At 43.5% G+C, this 18,383-nt stretch overlaps 1 protein-coding gene across 2 annotated transcripts in view; it reads left to right on the top strand.

Moving 5' to 3' along the window:
- The window catches only part of RNF123 (ring finger protein 123), a 1,761,234-nt gene that overhangs the window by 295,395 nt on the left and 1,447,456 nt on the right, over positions 1-18,383 (top strand). The gene's annotated exons all lie outside the window — the stretch shown is intronic.

Genomic DNA, 18,383 nt, shown 5'->3' with positions numbered 1-18,383 from the left:
CGTCTTTTAAATTGTCTTGTTCAGTCCTACACAACTACGCAGACATTAGTGCGTATGATTGCCTTTAGTTGGGTTAAGATAACAGTGCAATTTTGCTTAATTTAAGTTTACATTTAATTTTGTTTAGTTGGAGGGATTTGTTAAAGGTATTATGGAGCACAACACAGCAATGAGCACCTTGATCCAATTAACACTACACCTCAGTAATCTAGAGTTCACACTGTACCTTCGTTGTGGATCACTTCTGATTATTTTGGTTGTGATATAGGATTTCCACTGCCAGTGTCAGTCTTAGTATTATGTGTTATTTCATTTTGCTACATATTTATTCAAATATTCAGAAATCACAGCATTTGTGGAATTCCATTTCAACATGTTATCATATTGATATCCTTGATTGATGTGGATGTTCTCATCAGGAAAGCCATGTTAAGTCAATTCTATGAAACCAAAAAGTGATGGTTGAAGAAGGACTTCCTTTTGGCACTGTCTCAATTTTCCCCAGTCACTTTCCGAAAATACCCTCACTGCATACCTTGTTACTCCTGGTACAGGTGCAGAATAAAACGTAATCAGGACCTCCAGCTAAAACCAAGCTAAAAAAAACCACTAACTCTGTCCAATACTGTTCCATGAAAACAAGATACACTGATAATTCCCTTAAGTGTGGCACAAAGGTCCTACATGACTGTTGTGTGCTCAGCGTGATTGACTGCTCCATAATTCATATGTTTACCATTTGCACTGGAATCCAGAGCTGGCTATATATTTTTGTTGTGTATGTTATGCAACCAGCATGGTTGAATAATTTCTAAAAACTCAATTCCAAGTTGAATTGTTAGTCCATAGTTTCTCTGAGTCTGACATATTAGAGGGAAACAGTGGCAATATTGTTTATGAAGCAAATGTCAGATAAGGCCATACTGATCAGGCTTATGCCCCATTATATGTCCTTAGTCTTCAGAATGTTAGCTGCTATCCATTCACTCCTTTAAAGGCAGACAACGGTGAAAGTAAAAGAATATGCTCCAAACAATGAATGCAGAATTTGTTCAATACAGAAATCATTTGCCACTTTTACCACATTTAAGACCTGATCAATAGGTCAGATCACACTTACTTCACCTTGTGATTCATCAGTGGACGCTCCTTACCAGTGATTAAACCGTGCTGAAAATCCTGAAGGTAGATCATAAATAAAGTCCCTCTGTCCCACCTTCATGCCTTCCAAGGTTGCAAAGGACCTTTAGAAGAAATTCAGAAATATCTATTTCTGAAAATATGCAAACCGGTTCCACAAAATGAGAAACGGCGGCTCTGGGAACGTTTTAGGGGTACCAAAGCAATCGGGAGTTACAGTGCTTAAGTTTTATTAATTTGAGACATTTATCACTGGTGTTCTGGAACTTTTCTATTACTGAGCACCAAGCCAAGCACACCCAATTACAGATAGACTCTTAGGGTAGCAAGGCTAATGCTTATTCAGAGTGGTGGTTAGGAAATCAGAACTCAAGAAGCATCAGATAATGAACAGCAAATCAACGTTTAGTCAAAACTTTATTGTATGAAAAAGGCCTGTTGTGTAAACTACAACTTTGGTGTAGTTGTACAAGGTTTTCTTTTCACCCCACGGGTGGCAAAGGTCAACTCTGTTCAATGCACCAGCTCTGAATTTGAAAGATCGGTTATTATAGCCTCGCAGAAACCCACCCAATACATATTAGAAATAGAATTGTTGCCCTTGGCTTACTAAGAAACCCTCCAACGGGATCAGGGGCACCGTGGTAACAGAAACAAACCTATTCCATTATTCACAACATCATACTCTCACACACATCACAAAAAAGATTAGACAGGGGGGAGGAGCCAAGATGGCGACCGGAGCAGACGCCTGAGCGCCCGGCTCCGTCGGCCCTTGGCCTCGGACTATCATCCTGATTCCTATCCTCGCTGATTTTCGAGGTGCAACGTGTGCGATGACGCGCTGACCGCGCCGCTGCTTTCCCGGAGTCTGAGCCCGCCCGGATGCCGGAGTTCTTGGTGCCTTTGTTCTCCGCACTGGACCCCTGCTCTATTGTGGCCTTGGCCGGCCCCCTGGAAGCTCCGCAGTCACTGGACCCGCCGGCGCAAACCTGAGCCCCGCGGCCCCGATCCCGCCTCACACCACGGACTGTCGCCGGATGAGCCGGGGGAGAGATGCCCGGACACCTCCTGCACCTTGCACCTGACGGGCTGGAGCTATAGGGTAAGCCCCGGTGTGGCGGGTCTCCTGCCCCGCTCTGTGGACCGCGCTGTGGAAGGCTGCATACCCCCTTCTTCTATTGCCTAGTCGGCTGCAAAGAGAGTCCGAGGGAGGGGAAGCGACTGTTGGCTTTCACCTGTTGCGGCGCAGACCTGAGGGGAATTGCCTCCTTGTTACGACCCCCCCCTGGCCACTGTACCGTTCAGCGGTAAAACATGGCGTTGATTGCCTGCTCGCTGCTGGGGGGTGATGCTCCGGTCTCGCCCGCTGCCCGCTTCGCCCTCCCTCTACCAGACTCCAGCTCCACAGTGCCGTCCCGGATTGCTGCCGATGTGGGGGCGCAGCTTCCGCCGACATGCGGCTCCGTTCTGGCTGCCCTGCGGGACCTTCGTCTGCAATTGTGTGTTGGCTTGCAAACGCTGAGTGAGCGGTTCGACTCCATACTGTCGGCTGCGGGTCGGGAGCGCCCCGTTTGTTATCAACAAGACGTGGGTCTGCCAGTGCTTCTGTCCTCTTGCGGGGACGCAACGACTGTGTATAACCGTGCTACACTGGTGTCTGCATCTGGCTTTCCCGGCACCCAGGATCAATCGATCTCCTGCTCAATTGCGGATACTTTGTTTCCCTGTCCATTGCTGCCTGCTTTGTTGTTGCCTGCCTCATCGCGTCCGCAAGAGTATCCAGCTGAGCGACACCTGACGTCCTCGAGGAACCGTTCACGGTGGCCTACGGCCTCTTTATGTGGAACTCCTGTACTTTACAGGCCAGGTCTGGATTTTATATGGTGCACAAGGGGACCTCAACAGATGATCGGCGGCCATTTTGTGACTCTACTTCTCCATCTTCTCCCAAGCGGCCATATTGTCTTTGTCTGCATGGGATGCGGGGCCTTCATGTGGGGGCTGGTCTAATCTTAAGCCCGCGATCGGGCCAGGGCTAGATTGATTTCTATCACCATGGTTTCACGGATGGGCTGAACTGGGACTGGAACTGTTTGCATATCTTGTGCGCACTCGTCGCGATTTGTCTGCCTTCATTTAAATTGTTATGACACGTTATCTCCACACGACCGCTTTTGGGTGTAGTGGGCTCTCAGTGTGTGGAGGCGTAGCTGGCCGGTGGTTTCGGGCGCTCCGAGGTTACGTGGGCTCCTCCCCGCCTTCTTCTTTGTTTTCTTATTTTCTTTACTTTATTCCTACTTTCTCTCTTGTCTATATTTCGGGTTCATTGGGCGACAGGCACTATGCTGGGGGGGGGCAGGCCGTAGCCTCCGCATTGGTGTAGGGTGGGGGGGGGTAATTTACTGTTTCTTTTAGTTCTATGGGCCTTTTTCTTTTATGTCTCTGCGCTATACTTGTTTCGATTCGGGGTCCGGGTGTGGGGTGGATTGAGTGGGGGCGGCTTTGGAGGGGTGCGTATTTACTCATGTGACTATCCTGTTATATAACTGCATCGCCTCACTGTCTGCGATTTTCTATGGCCGTTTTAATGATGCTGCTGCTCTCCCGTGTGGTGAAGCCATCTTGCGGACTCGAATCTCCTTGGTTCTATCCTCTACTGACTTTTTCCTCGATAAAATTATTTTGAAAACCTTAAAATTAACCTTCACTTCTCCTTCCCCTGGTGTCAAGGATCTCTCCAGTGTATAACTCCTGAAACGTTGCTAATCTTGACCATTGATGCACAGGGGATGTAATGTTTGTCTCAGTGCTTAACCGTATTGTGGCCGGCCTGGTGGTTGTAGGCCCGTATTTGTTCTTTTAATATGCACAAATAAAGGTTTTTAAAAAAAAAAAAAAAAAAAAAAAAAAGATTAGACACATAACAAAAAGCATTTATTACAACAGGACAAAATTGTTTCTCCATATATCTAAAATGATTACACAGAATATCATGAAAACGGCAAGAAGGTCCATTGCGACCAACGAGATTACAATTAAAATTTCTAACATGGGTCAAAATGTAATCTAAAACCTACCACTCTAAAACCTACTATTATGCGCTACACTGGGGAAAGCATGGAAAGTAGACCAACTTGCGATCTAGACTTTCTTGAGTGGAAGGGATGAACCACATCTCTTGTTGACAGCGAGAGCTATTGTTATCAGCGGAGGCATGAAGGCAGTGTTCCCTGTGAAGGGAAAACAAAAACTGCGGTGGAGACCCTTCTCCGGTGCACAGCTTTATCAGCAGCAGAAGAGATGTAGCATCTTCGAAGTGTGCTGGCAGTAGGCTAGATCACCTCTAGCAGAATATCGTGCAATAATCTGGGCGAAGGAACTCTCTTTACAAGTGGTCACATAGCAGCTTTTAATATGAAATCTCATGAGCGATTGGAATTTTTGACATGGGTTTGGGAATGTCTTGATTATGTGCATCAAGGTGTGTGTTCTAGACTTTTCATTATGAACATACAAGGTGAAAAGACAGCAATTCACTCCAGACCATTTTGGCTATATGAATGTATTTATTCTTATTTGACCTTGACGTGGTAATAAGTAGGTACTTTTTCCCAGACTCCTGTCACATCATGCTTTATATCTGTCATTAGCCAATGGCTTAACACTTTCACAGTTCTTAAAAAAAAAAAAAGGTCAGACGACATCTGGGTCAGTGAGAGACATGGCAGTGATTCTTCATAAATTGAGAAACACAGTGACTCCCATTACCTATAATTGAGAAGACGGCGACTTCCATCACCTAAGATGGAGGTGGGGGGGGGGGTCCTACTTAAAGACAGATTATGACCTTAGGACTTTGTCATCCCTGGCTTGCAAGTCTGAATGTGACGTCATAGGGGCGTATTTCACATATATGGAAATCCATGCTCTTAAATTACTAGGATATAAAGCACCTAAAACCGGATAAATATCTAAGCACAATATGTAAGATGTATAAGACGTGTCATAGCCCAAAATAAAAGCAATTGATATGTTGCGTACAAAGATGACATATGTAATGAGCGAAGCATGAATTCTTTATAAGACTTGCATTTGGTTCAAGCAATTCATGATTGTGTAAAATGCAGTCTGTCAAAAGTGTGTCCTAAAAAGAGATGCATGTTGATGATTACACATACCAGTGATGATAAAAAATAGATCAAATTAAAAATATGCAGCATAAAAAGAAAAGCAAAATGAGTCTTATTTAAAAACATTCTTTCAGTTAATAGTTTTATTGCTGGGGTATCTATGGGTGAATAGGTCATTGATCAACTCGCATGTTGATTTCAGTTGTAACATGTTCACTGATTAGATCTTCTGGTTCAAACATAACAATTGTGTGGTCCTTTTAGAGTTCTGATAATACATGCTCAAAGTTGTGAGTCTGCACATTGTAAGTACCAACATTCGGTTGCTCGTCTGAGGCACCCTGTGGTAATTGTGGCTTTTCTTTAAGAGGCTGAAAGAACAGTAGTAAATCAAGCCATTTATCAAGAGCTGCGTCAAAAAGTGCCACTGGCAATATTGCTCTGTCATAGGTTGCATCTTGAAGAAGGAACAGATGCATTTGTCGGCATTGTCTCTGGTGCTCATGTAGTGGTTAAATGATTGTTTCCCTAGCAAAATAAACCCCTGGGGCTGTTCCAGCTGTAAGTTCAAGATGATTTCAGTTGGACAGTTTATGCACCAGAACACAGGTTTTACTTGTGTATTATCCATTTTGCAAAACGAGAGCATCCAGTGCTCGCTGAGTTCAGATAGTCAAGCATATCCCATATGTTAAAATATCAGTGTTTTTGATCAGCTGGATACGTGTGCTTTGTTACTGACTTCCTTGTCGAAATAGGAGAAAAATTATATCACAGCTGATTAGTAGTATGATGGTTGGGAATCCTCCAGAAGGCTGGAGAACAAAGAGTAGAACAATTATGGAATCAGTCACCAAACCAGATACAATATTCTTAAAAAGATGCCAACACCAGTCATCAGAGACAAACTGAATATAGTTTGCACAATATTGACAAAATGCATTTGATAGATTTCAGCCCCTGAAGTCAAAGGGACCTCTTTTTGTAATAGCACAGTGAAAATGCATAGATTTCATATCTATACTTGACCAAGGGCCGTTTCTAATGATATTACGAGTTAGCGGGTACAAGGTCCTTCCACAATACTGTATTGTTTCAGAAACCTTTATCAGTTTTGGTTTGCCAGGTTCCAACCCACAGCAAGTAACACTGATTAGACATAAGTGAGAACTGTTATTCAGGAGTTCATGATGTGTGTGGATGGATGCAGTTTGGGAAACAAAACACAACTTAACCCTAGCATCAAAGCGTTACACATTCCACGTAACAATATAGTATCGCACAGAAGGGAGTGTCCAAGAGGATCCTGCAATTTGCTGTACAAACATACACAGGATCATTTTAATTTCTATTCAAACAGATGTAGGAAAAAGGACATTTTCATGAATGGAACAATTGTGAAACCTGCGCAGTTTCCTACAGGTCAGAGGATTAATATTTCTGACATTATTGAAAATTAAACATTGTAATGGGTAAAGAAATTATAAAGTGTATTAACCGGGTAATCGGTGGAGTGTCACTAACCTTTAATGGTGAGTCTTCCATTTGTTCTATACTCGATAGTGTGTTTATGGATTCTTTCTTTGCCTTTGTTATCTGATTAAGTGTCAAATTGTATAATTTAAATATGTCTGTTTCATGGAGAAGTTGCCAAGGCACAAAACCTGATTTGAGTGTTTTTAATGCCCAATTTAATTGTATATTTGCTCTTAGTTGAGCCTGCCCATATTGTATCAAACTTGGGTCTTTGTTTATGAAGTCTAAGACTGAGGATAGAGTGTGGTTTATTGAGTACTCTCTTTTAGAAAGCCTGTGGATTCTATTGTCAAGAACTGTAAAAACCGCCTGTAGGTTTTCTTGATCTGTTTCCCTAATTCTTTCTGCAGCTTCTTTCGCAGAATATTTATTAAATTCTTTATAAATGGCATATATTCCTGTGGCCAGAAATTTTTATTTTTTAGATGTACTCCCAGAAGAAAGGCAGAAAAAGCCATGTTTGTTTATTAATTAAGACAACATTTTCTCTTACAGCTGGAACACTAGAAAGTTCCATCAATTACCGGCATAACTTATCTACACTATATGAGTTAACTTCTATAGGTTTCTTTGTAGTATAACGTAGCCCAAGATGATTAGTATTAGGTCCAGGGGTGTTGTAAAGAAAACAAAAGCTTGCAGGTGTCAGAATCATATGGCCAAAAGGCTAAACCTTCAGTTGAAAACAGAGTTGAGATTATAGGTTCCATTTTGTATTATATAATATGTCTGACATATTATTTTGAAATGGCCAATAGCTGAACAGAGTTGAATTGACTTTTGGTATAGAAGGTTACTTTAAGTCCTTCAATGTTCCAAATCCTAGACAAGTTGACTGTTGAATAGTTCTGTTCCAAAAATTCATTTCTTTCGGTATTATACATGCCTGAAAAAAGGCTTCTTTGCCTTGGATCTTCCAAAATACTGGTTCCCCAAATACCTTTTGCATCCACATTTGCTTTCCAATACTCCTATACCTGGAGTGCCAGATTTTGACTAAATGCAGTAGAATAAATCAACTTGTTAGTAGTGATTAAGTTTTTCTGACGCTGTTGTGGCTTCTGTAAAAAATATAACGCTGAAGGGTGTGATCTGTCAGCACTTTGAAAAGAAGAGAATTTCTTTAAGAAATTAGAATGGCTATCAAGAGGTGGAGCCTCACATGTTTCCCGCTGTTTATAATTGTTAATTTCTCTAGGATATCAAATCTGTAATATATAAAAGTGTGCATAGTGATGGTGTAACAATATGTTTGTAAATCGGACATCATTCTTTTGACGGTCTAAGTGTCCTAGTCATCTGAAATGGAACCAGGCAGAACTATCATTCCTTGAAACCATTAACATAAGGTACTTGTAGTTATAGTAGGTCACATCATCTGGTATGGAACTTACTCCCCTGCTGTCCCCTCAGGCACAGAATATGCAGTGATGTTCGCTGAATAGAGACCTCTTCGGGCTCTGTGGGATGAAGAATGCAGCTGTGGTTCACGAACCACAGGTGATGCAAAAGTTCTTGCAGGGACAAAATGTCCATTGAGTAGCAGTAGAATCTGGTATGGAACTTTCTTCCATGCTATGCCCTCATGCACAGAATATGCTGTGATGTTCGCAGAATAGCGACCTCTTCGGGCTCTGTGGAATGAAGAATGCGGCTGTGGTTCAGGAACCATAGGTAATGCAAAAGTTCTTGCAGGGTCAAATGTCCATTGAGTAGCAGTAGAATGACTAGTATCGTTGACAGCCACATGATAAAAAGAAAAGTTCCCAAAATGATCCGGACATTGAGACCACAGTGGAATTGGGTACTTTTCACAAAACATTTGACAAGCGCAAAGCAGTCTATGCTGATGAGTCCCTGTAGAATGGGTTCTTGGGTTTTCTGTAAAGTATGCAGAGTCCTTTTCAATATTTTTGGTCTCTCAAGGCTCTCAGAAAGGGCACCGGTTCAAACGATGTGGCGCCAGGTGTTACTTCATAATAAGTAATGAAGTTGTGTTGAACAGTAGCAACATTGGTGATGCGAACATCAGGTGCTTTTATGCAGAATACGGAGTTCTACATAGTACTGTGCTAAAATATAACTGGCTGGGAACTCGAGTTCGTAATGTTACTGCTTTGTTTAAGGGGTAATGTATTTGTATTGGGGATAGGCTGAGAGTCACTACTCTGAATTCTTCTTGGTGTCTTTAAAGGTCTGCTTAGAGGACTGGCCACATAGTGCTTTTTAGGTCTCTTCGAGATGTGTAGTAGTCAGGATATGGGCATGAAGCTCAGCCCAGCTTCTAATTGGCTCCTTTTGTTAATGGTGGCTTTTCATTGGTCAATAAGCTTGGTAGTCCCTCCTTAGTACCACCTTTTCTCTTCTTGTAACCTCCCATGAGGACACCCCATTAGATGTTGTTACGCCTTACATTTAAACTGCAGGTTTGAGCACTATTTCCTGAAATAAGTTTGAAACACGCTCTCCTGCAAAGCTTTTTTTTTTTTAATCCAGCGCAGCATGCCTTGGCTAGAATAATGGCGGCCGCACTTTTCGTTTGGTTACCATTGAAGGACCACATGCCTTTTTAAAAATGTATATACTTTGCTTAGAATGGCGCCACCCGCGCTTCAGCTGTAAACATCTTAAGCTAGAGCGCAGGTGCCTCGATTGCTTCAAAAGTAAAGAAATAGATTTTTTTTCTATTTCTTTACTCTTGAAGCAATCATGGCACCCAAGCTTTTAGCTCAAGATATTTAAAGCTAAATTGCGGGTGCCGTCATTGTAACAAATGTACAACAATTTGTTTTCTTTTGTTACGATTGCAACATTTTTATGCTGATATTACAACAGAGAAGCGCCATTAGTACCTACAGTGAAAACCATGGCATAGGAAAATTATTTCCGGTGAAACTCGAGTGCAGCGAGGAACCAAACTATGCTTGTTCGCATAAAAAGATGCACTCCTGTTTTTAATCACAACTCTGAGGATGTCGTAGCACTTCCTTAGGTGCTTGCTGCTTCTGGTATTACATCTGTCAAAAAAACTAAAGAAAGAAACCAGCTCTCTCTGAATTCTGAGATGCTTGACTAGCAGACACGGTATCTAACGTACGCATCCAGTAAAATCAGTGTTAGGTTTCTTATAATTGGTTGTTGTACGAGCCCGGACCTGTTGTGGTTGGCTGTTTGGAGTGAGTAAGTCTCTGGGGATTGACGGCACAAAGTGCAGTAGCTCTCTGCGACTGGTTACGGTGTACTCCGCTTCTTCTTGCCATTGTTTGGCTCAAGTGCACAGGCCTCGCCACTCTGTCACATCTGAGCGGTGGGCACAGGGAGGTAGAGCTAGAGTAGATTCGGCAGTAGGTATCTGGTGCTAGCAAGAGTAGTTGTCATCAATCCGGTAAGTAATCGCTCCTGCATTTATTGGGTAGGGAGTGCTGCATGCAGGAAAAAAGCTTGATGGAATACAGCTGTTTATCTGTTCGCATGTGCAACATGCATCTGAGCTTCTTTAAGTTGGCTCTTAAAGGGGCATTGCCCTAATACAAAAAGCTGTTAACTGGCTGAAGGTGACACCCTTGGCTGGAGTCCACTTGCTACCTAAGGCCACTGGGGGGTGTTAACTGTCAAAAGTGTATCACAGGGTCGACTTCTGATGGATTTCTCAAAGGAGACTCGGTGAACCCTGAGCGTGTCATGCACATTCTCATTTCTGCCCCATAATGCACATTTGCCGCCTCTGGTTTCAGATGAATTCTCCCCAATAAATTGAACTCATTTTTAGGTCTCTACTAGGCAGCGCTTGCACTATCTCTTTGAGACATGTAGTATTCAGGATATGGGCATGAAGCTATACCCACTTTCTGCCCATCTTTTTAATTGGCTCCTGCATTGTCTTTTGTAAAGGGTGTTTACACACCGCTTGCATTTTTTCAAAACACATAAATAACAGGCATTGTAATTTACAATGCCAATAGCTTAAACTCTCACAAATGCGAGACCTATTGCATTGCAAATGCTTGTTCAGGTAGTCAATGGATAACCATCTGTTCCTCCTTGAGCCAGGCAAAGGAGGCAGAATAAGCGTTCTGTTGCCTTTTGTCCAGAGAACAGTGACAGGTGGTCTGTAGGATGGCTTAAAAGCTTGCTTGTTGTGGATTTTTTCACAAACTAGGTCCCCAGCTTTGAAAACCACTTGTTTGCAGCAGTGATGCCCTTCTCTGAACAGGTGGTGGTGTCAGAGTGATTCACGTTGGACAGCTTGTCTCTGATTTCTTGGATATTCTGTAAGACATTCAAACGTTCCTCCAAGTCAAATACATCTTCATCAGCTATCTTCCCAGGATACTATAAGCCAGGCACATACATAGGAACTCTGAAGAGAACCTTGTATAGACTACGTCCTCCCAAAACTCATCTAGGCAACTTTAGTGCTCCCTGAACTCCATACAGATTATGGAATCAACTAAGACCTGAACTTAGTATCCTAGCAGTCAAAGCTTGGTTAATCATGCCGTTAACACGTTCAACAACGCCATTCGGTTCAGATTTAAACGAGTTGCTAAATTGCAGACAAACTCCCAAAACAGACATTGAATTCCTACAAGCCTTGGATGCAAATGCAGGACCGTTATCTGAATGAAATTATTGAACTGCCCCAATCGCTACAAAACACTGCAAATCTTTTACTGCTGACAAAGCACTTGCATTTATCTGTGGCTAAATCCAGAATAATCGATTGCCACCAGTATATACTTGTATCAGTTGACTGAGTGAAGGGGACAAATGTGGTCCAAATACAGCATCCAAAAAGGGATATGGGAGATTGTTAGAGGCGATGGCGAGGGTCTTTTGACAATGGAGGGTTTAATCTGCTAACAAATGTCACACTGCCTGACATAAACCCTAGTCTGTTTACTAAAAAAACAGTCCACTAGTAGTGTTGCTGTGGTATTGCTGCGGTTGCATTAACTTCTGCATGAGTAGATGCTAATCTCTCATGGACTTCTTTAATTAAATCTGATCGAGACATATTGTTGGGTATTATCCTGTCTCCCACTATTGGTAGTGTGAAAACATGAATGTTATCAGAATTAAGGATGTATGACCATCTGGGAGGATACCTTCATGTGGTTTTCCCAACTTGCTTTGTTGTATTAATGGCTGTTAATATATCTAGGTTGATCTTTTGAGATCTGGTTAGGAGTGCTACTCTAGGAGTCTGAATTGCAACCATAGAAGCTAAGTTGGACGTGCAGTTCTCTTTAGCGTGAATGCCATCACGTTGCCAGCCCAAAGTGTTCCTCACATGGATCAGTAGAAGCTTACCTTGTAAGACTGCTACCTTTCCCCAAAGCTGTTTATTGTTTATGGGTTTTCCCTGTGCAACCTTGAATCTATTCAAAGGGCAATGCTGCAAGTCAGCGTGGTAACCTTGCACGCAGAAGGATGAGTTGCAAGTAAAAGAGCATTTAACTCTCCATGCTGTGCAGTGCTGTCACCTAGAAGTGTAGTGTGGATGCGCCAAGGATGCAGTTCACCATCTTTTTCTACACCTTGCACAGCCACTCAGACTGCGGAGTATTTGTATTTTGTTCCTACCGCTGATTGGGCAAAGCCATCCGTGTAGAATATGCTCTGTTAAGACTCGATGGGCAAGGTAATTGGAGTTGGAGCAACATGTTGTTCATATTGGAGGAAAGCTTGTGTATGAAAAGTGGTATCATACTGAAACTCCACATCCACTGCACTGAAGAAGAGGCTCGCTGCACCTTGGGTGTAGTGCACAAGTGTAGGAAAGTGGGGTATTATGTAGTGAGGCTGGTTAGGATGCACTATGTAATACTTTCACGTTACCCCAAATATGACCTTTGGATTCACACCAGTAAATCCCTAACTCAGTCCTGGTAGTGTGGCACAGAGCAGTCGGCTTTACTAGAGGAACATGTGTTAAGCATTTCAGAGTACCAGCGATAAGTAATTGACACAACGTAAAAGAGATCTGACACCAATTTATAAAAAATAGAGTAGATTTGTATATAATTGTAGACACCTTAACGAAGACACTCGGATAAGTATAACCAGAGTTATGGATTTTTAAAGGATAAATAAATAGGTGCATTTAACTCTTGCAAAGCTATAACGTTGCAGTCAGTGGCAAACACCCTAGTGACACTTGGTCACTTGCAGGTTTAGTCCAGTGGAAACCATTGAGGGTGTAAGGTGATGCGGGTCCCAAGACGAGGCTCTGACAGCCAGTTGATTTTTACCTGGGTGCAGCATTGTCCTGGCTGTCCCTGGTGCTGAACGTGGGAGCTGTGGGTGCTGGTTTTACGGCTTTAATGGTGCTGGCGAGGAAACAGGTGCAAAAACTCAACAACGGGGCTGCAGAGGCAGCCGGTTGACGATGCTGCGATGTTCCGTTGAGTTGCAGCGTTGAACAAAGGTAGTGGTAGCCCGACGTGCCACCAATAAGCCTTGGTAGTAGCAAACACAGCTTTCGGGTACTTTGACTTTGTGTAGTCGGGGGTAAAAGAGTAGCTGCCTGAAACTTGCTGGAGGTCAGGACTAAGAATCCCACAGTACACTAGACCATTTACTTTTGGGCGACTCCTCGGCGGGTCCGATTGCCTGTGGGTTACAGCGGTTAGTACCTCTAGTCCAAGGAAGTCTTTGGCTTGCAGAGAGGTTACTCTTTCCTTTAGATCCGATCTCCGGTCCAGGACGAGCTGTGGTCGTGCAGCTGCAGGGTGGTTGCCACAGTGCAGTTATTGCGCCTTTGCTTTGTGCAGGTCCTCAAGTCATGGTCACTGGTCTCTTCTTTGTCCTTTGTTGCAATTCAAGCACATCTGAGGTTCTGGTGCCAGGGGTGCCCCTTAAATGTTAGATTTAAGGTTGTTAGGGGTGTTGGTGCAAGTAGCCAATGGGCTACTAGCCCCAGCAGCTAATCCGCCCCTGAGTTGGCCACATCTGGGGGGGCGCCTCTTCTACCCAGAACCATCTATTCTTACACTTTAAGAAATGGCAGAAGTCACCGTCTGCTGTACAGACCAGGTGACCTATTCCCAGGGTGTGACTAGCCTAATTGGGGGTGTACGCCTCCTGACTAATTTTCCTGCCTGTCCGAAAGGAGCACATGTGCCAGAGGGCAGGCTGTTTTCACTTTTGGGAGGTAGCCTGGTTGCAGAGGCAGTGGAAACTCTGAAGCTTGCCTTGATATGCCACTTCACAAGTCATCTTGTCGGGAAGAGAGGTGACTTCTCCTTCACAGGCAGGCCTTTGGTTCTGGCTCTTCAGTGTTAACACCTTCTGGCAGTGGGTTAGATTCCTGACTTGTCGGCAGCGGCTGCAGGCTGTCAGCCAAGTCACAGAAAAGGCTGTAGCAAACAGGTTGTCAACCTCCAAGGTATTCCACACTAGAGAGTCTAGAGGAAGAACAATGCTACACGACAGAAAAAGTTCCACCTAAGGAACTGTTCTATCCTATATAGCTTCTAATATCAATCTCACACGTAGTATATAGGGTAACACAAAGAAAATTAGTAGGCAACAAGAGTGGTAAATAGCACAACCTAGTTGTGGACGAAAACCCTCACTCACCCGAGGGTGACATGCTTCATCATTGGGTTCCTCCAACACACAGGGACCGCAAGGTACGCCGTGTGGGCTACGACTTTACCCAAGGGGGAAGGAGCAGGAGTGCAGAGCACATAGTTGTTCTACCAGCTCATATAGGTGAGGAGGGGCAGAGTGCAAAATAAGAAAGAAAACTGTGCAACTAGTGTGTTTAAAAACTATCTACTTAGGGGTAATAACTTTATTCCTCCTTCCTAAGTGGTAGTAATTAAAATGCTAGTGAATAAAGGGTTAATGTATATACCCTATTATCTGATCAACATGTTTCTGCCATGGTGAATAAAATGTACGTGGCATTCATCAGGATCAAAACAACAGTCACTCTGCAGTGTCAAGTGAAAAATAATAATTAAGTGATACTCAAGCCTCTCTTCCATGACCATCATGCCATTTCGTAGATCACTATGACCGGTCTGGGGGCTCTAGATGTGATTTGGTATATACCCGCTCAACCTTCTACCGGGTTTCTGACCATGTCCGTTTTCCTCAAATCAAACGCTGGGTCCTCAGTGGATACCTCGGGCGGGAGCCTATATACTACGTGTGAGATTGGTTCAACCTCTAAGGTAGCCACCTGGTTGTATGCCACATCAAATGCGACATGGGAATCGTGTCGGTTAGATAAAACATATTGTTTGATAGCAAACATGACCCTTTTCAGTGGGATCATGGTGGAGCTGGCAATCTCGGGGTGCCCGGGTGCCAGCCCATGATAGCCTATGGCCCTTGAAAACTTATAGTAGCCCCTAATGGAAGGGGTCTACTATAGTGATGTATAAGTTTGCACTTATGTCCACACCTTCAGTATAATGCACCCTGCCTCCTAGGCCCATGAGGCATACCTTAGGGGTGACTGACATATATTAGAAATAGTGCTGTGACCTTGCCACTCATGGTGAGGGCAAAGTCGAGTTGGAACAATTTGCACTTTTCCTGCAGACGGCAGTGGCAGGCCTGCTGTCATTCATTTACCTGGGTCACTCAGATTTACAATCGGTGCTTCAGGCCCTGGTGACCCCTGTAACTCCCATGCCCTGGGTACCACTGGTACCACTTATCAGGGACTAACAAGGGGGTTAAAAGTCCGTGCCAACTGGGGATACTAATTCACATGTATCATATTTTAGGGAGTGACAACTGGCACTGGCGCCTGGATAGCCAGCTTCAGTGCACTTTCAGAGTCCTAACCATCAGCATTGGGGAAAAAGTCTAGGGGTGACCATACAAAAAGGACAATTTCCTACAGCAAGCATTAGGAATGCTTGCCTTGGTGGTCACCTTTAGTGCTGGTACGGGAGGAACAACAATAATGTGTTTTCCCTGAGCTAAAGGGCACTTCTTCTGAAAAGCTGTTTGCACAGTTGTAAGGATTTTTTCAATGGAAGCAAAACATGCTTGGGCTAAAGAAAACAAGTGAGACTTGTAGGCACTTAGAACAGTCTGTCCCTCCATGTTGGCCACGCAGGTATAACCATAGTGACTGGGTATGACTCTGATAATTAGTTTGTTCTTATTGTTTCTAGTCTGTAAAGATTTAGTCTCAAGCATTTCTGCTTGAAGGGTATGCAAGATATCTGTGTGCTTACATGTCCATTGTTTACTGAAAACGTGTGCAAAATCATGTCATACAGGAGTTTTACTCCCTGCGCATTGTGAGACAAGTAAGTACATCCAAAGTTAAGAAATCCCAGTAGGGATTGCAACTTCTTCAGTGTGTCAGAAGGCTGCGAGGTAGCACACTTCTGAAGGAAATCTTTAGCTGCTAGACCCTCTCCCTCACTGGATAACTCGTATCCTAAGACGGTCACCGTCAGATGGGCAATCTTTGATATAATTTTTTATTGTGATGTTAATATGGTAGCAACTCTGTCCAACCGAGTATGATGTAGATCTAAATCATCATCAGTAAGATGGATATTATCAATGTATGACAATACCTCGGGATCTGGTTGTACGATCTTAATGATGTGCACTGAGAACAAGCCAGGACTGTTCTTATAGCCAATAGTCAAGCGTCAAAATGAGAACTCTACCCCGTCGGAACTAAAGGCGGTTCAAAACTCATTTTTAGAAGCTATATTTTGACCGAAGAACCCATTGGAAATATCCAGGAGGCCTAAATTTCCTCAATTATTTGTGGTAGTTCCCTTTCACAATCCTGAACTGGAACCAATTCCAGTCTCTGAAGTACAGCCAGAAGCAAAGCTTCTTCCTTAATGTTACTTAGAATGATAGAGGAAACTGTAGAGAAGTACCCCATTAACTTCATTGCTAAGTCTAGAACTGGAGTAGCTCCATGCCCATTTTGTACCGGCTTCAGTACAGCAGGGAGCAATGTTAAAGTACAAGTGCTCCTGTTGTAAATTGTATTCTAGATTGGTGTTTCCATGATTGGCTTATTTGATTTACTGTCAAGTCCCTAGTAAAGTGCACTGGGAGTGCCAGGGCTTGTAAATCAAATGCTACTAGTGGGCCTGCAGCACGGATTGTGCCACCCACAAAAGTAGCACTGTGAAATACACTGTATTTTGTTTTTCACTACTTGAAAGGCTATCTGCCCATAGGATAGAATGGGAGATAGTTTGTAACATCTTACAAGTATTACGTCTCACTGTGACAAGATGGATACATTGAGTTTAGTTTGCCTGAGCTCAGAGATGAATCTTTTGGTAAAGATGATTTTTATAGTGTGTAGTTGAAAATGCCACTTTTAGAATGTAGGCATTTTTTGTTTGCTTAACCATCCTGTGTACCTCTGCTGGGTTGTGTATTGCCTGTCTGGCTTTTGAGTGACAGGGGCTGGGGATGTGCATTCACTGTAGACAGCCACTGGGGTGGTTGAGGTGTGTCCTGCATTTCATAGATGAGTCAGAGCTGGGCTGAAAAGACCTGGGCTGCATTTAGAGTAGTGGGAGGAGATTTACTTGCACCTGAATAGGCCTGGTCTGCCTTTCCCAATGCTGTTTCCAACTCCTGCCCGGAAGCTGGACCAGAGAGGACAGAACAGGCTTGGACTAAGCACAGAGACTCTCTGCCAAAAGAGAACAAAGGAAAAGGCTGTATAAATAGTGGGGCCCAGACACCAGATCTTTAGAACTCTTTTGGACTCAGAAACCTGCCAAGAAGAAGAGATGGAGAATCTGTGAGGAGGAACTACCACTTTGCCTCCCCAGGCCTTGTATAAATACGATACCGATCTTTGGGCCAAACATTTGGCCCCCTTATTCAGCTACTGCTGGACTAACCATCTCATACCGGAATCCTGGCGCAGAGCAATCATACACCCAATTTACAAAGGTGACAAGAGATCAGACCCAAAAAATTACAGTATGATTGCCCTCCTGGATGTCGAATCCAAATATTACGCCAGCCTGTTGCTTGAAGACTTGTCATCGTGGGCCACAAAAAACACCTTATACCTTTTTTAATCAGAGTGGTTTTGTGGAAAAATCAGGAACCATGCCAAACCTATTCGCAATATCGGTTCTGTTGCCAAAGCGGTGGCCTCAGGAATGATAACCCACTGCTGCTTTGTTGACTTCAAGGCTGCTTTCGACCGTGTGCCATGGGGAAAATTATGGTCCAAGCTGCAGAAATGGGGGATTCTATCTGCGCTTTTAAAAGCTATAATCCAGTTACACTCAAATACATGGATCCGCATAAAACTGGGTGATGGATCTCACACCTCTAGAAAAATACAAACATCACACGTAGTAAAACAAGGATGTGTGCTGGCGCCCCTCCTGTTTAATCGTTTTATCTTAGATTTATCGCAGCTACTTGAAGATGTCGACTCCCACCCCCCCCAAAATCGACGGAAGCAGGGTCCGCAACTTACTGTACGCAGATGACCTTGTCCTGCTTAGCTATACAAAGGTCAGTTTGCAGAGGCTACTCAACCGGCTGTCACTTTACACCACTAAAAATGAGCTGGAATTAAATCTGTTAAAGACC

The sequence above is a fragment of the Triturus cristatus genome, chromosome 9 (assembly GCF_964204655.1).
Source record: "Triturus cristatus chromosome 9, aTriCri1.1, whole genome shotgun sequence".
In the NCBI taxonomy this organism is placed as follows: Eukaryota; Metazoa; Chordata; class Amphibia; order Caudata; family Salamandridae; genus Triturus; species Triturus cristatus.
Note: the sequence above shows the minus strand (reverse complement) of the source record. Positions and strands in the feature narration are given on the sequence as shown.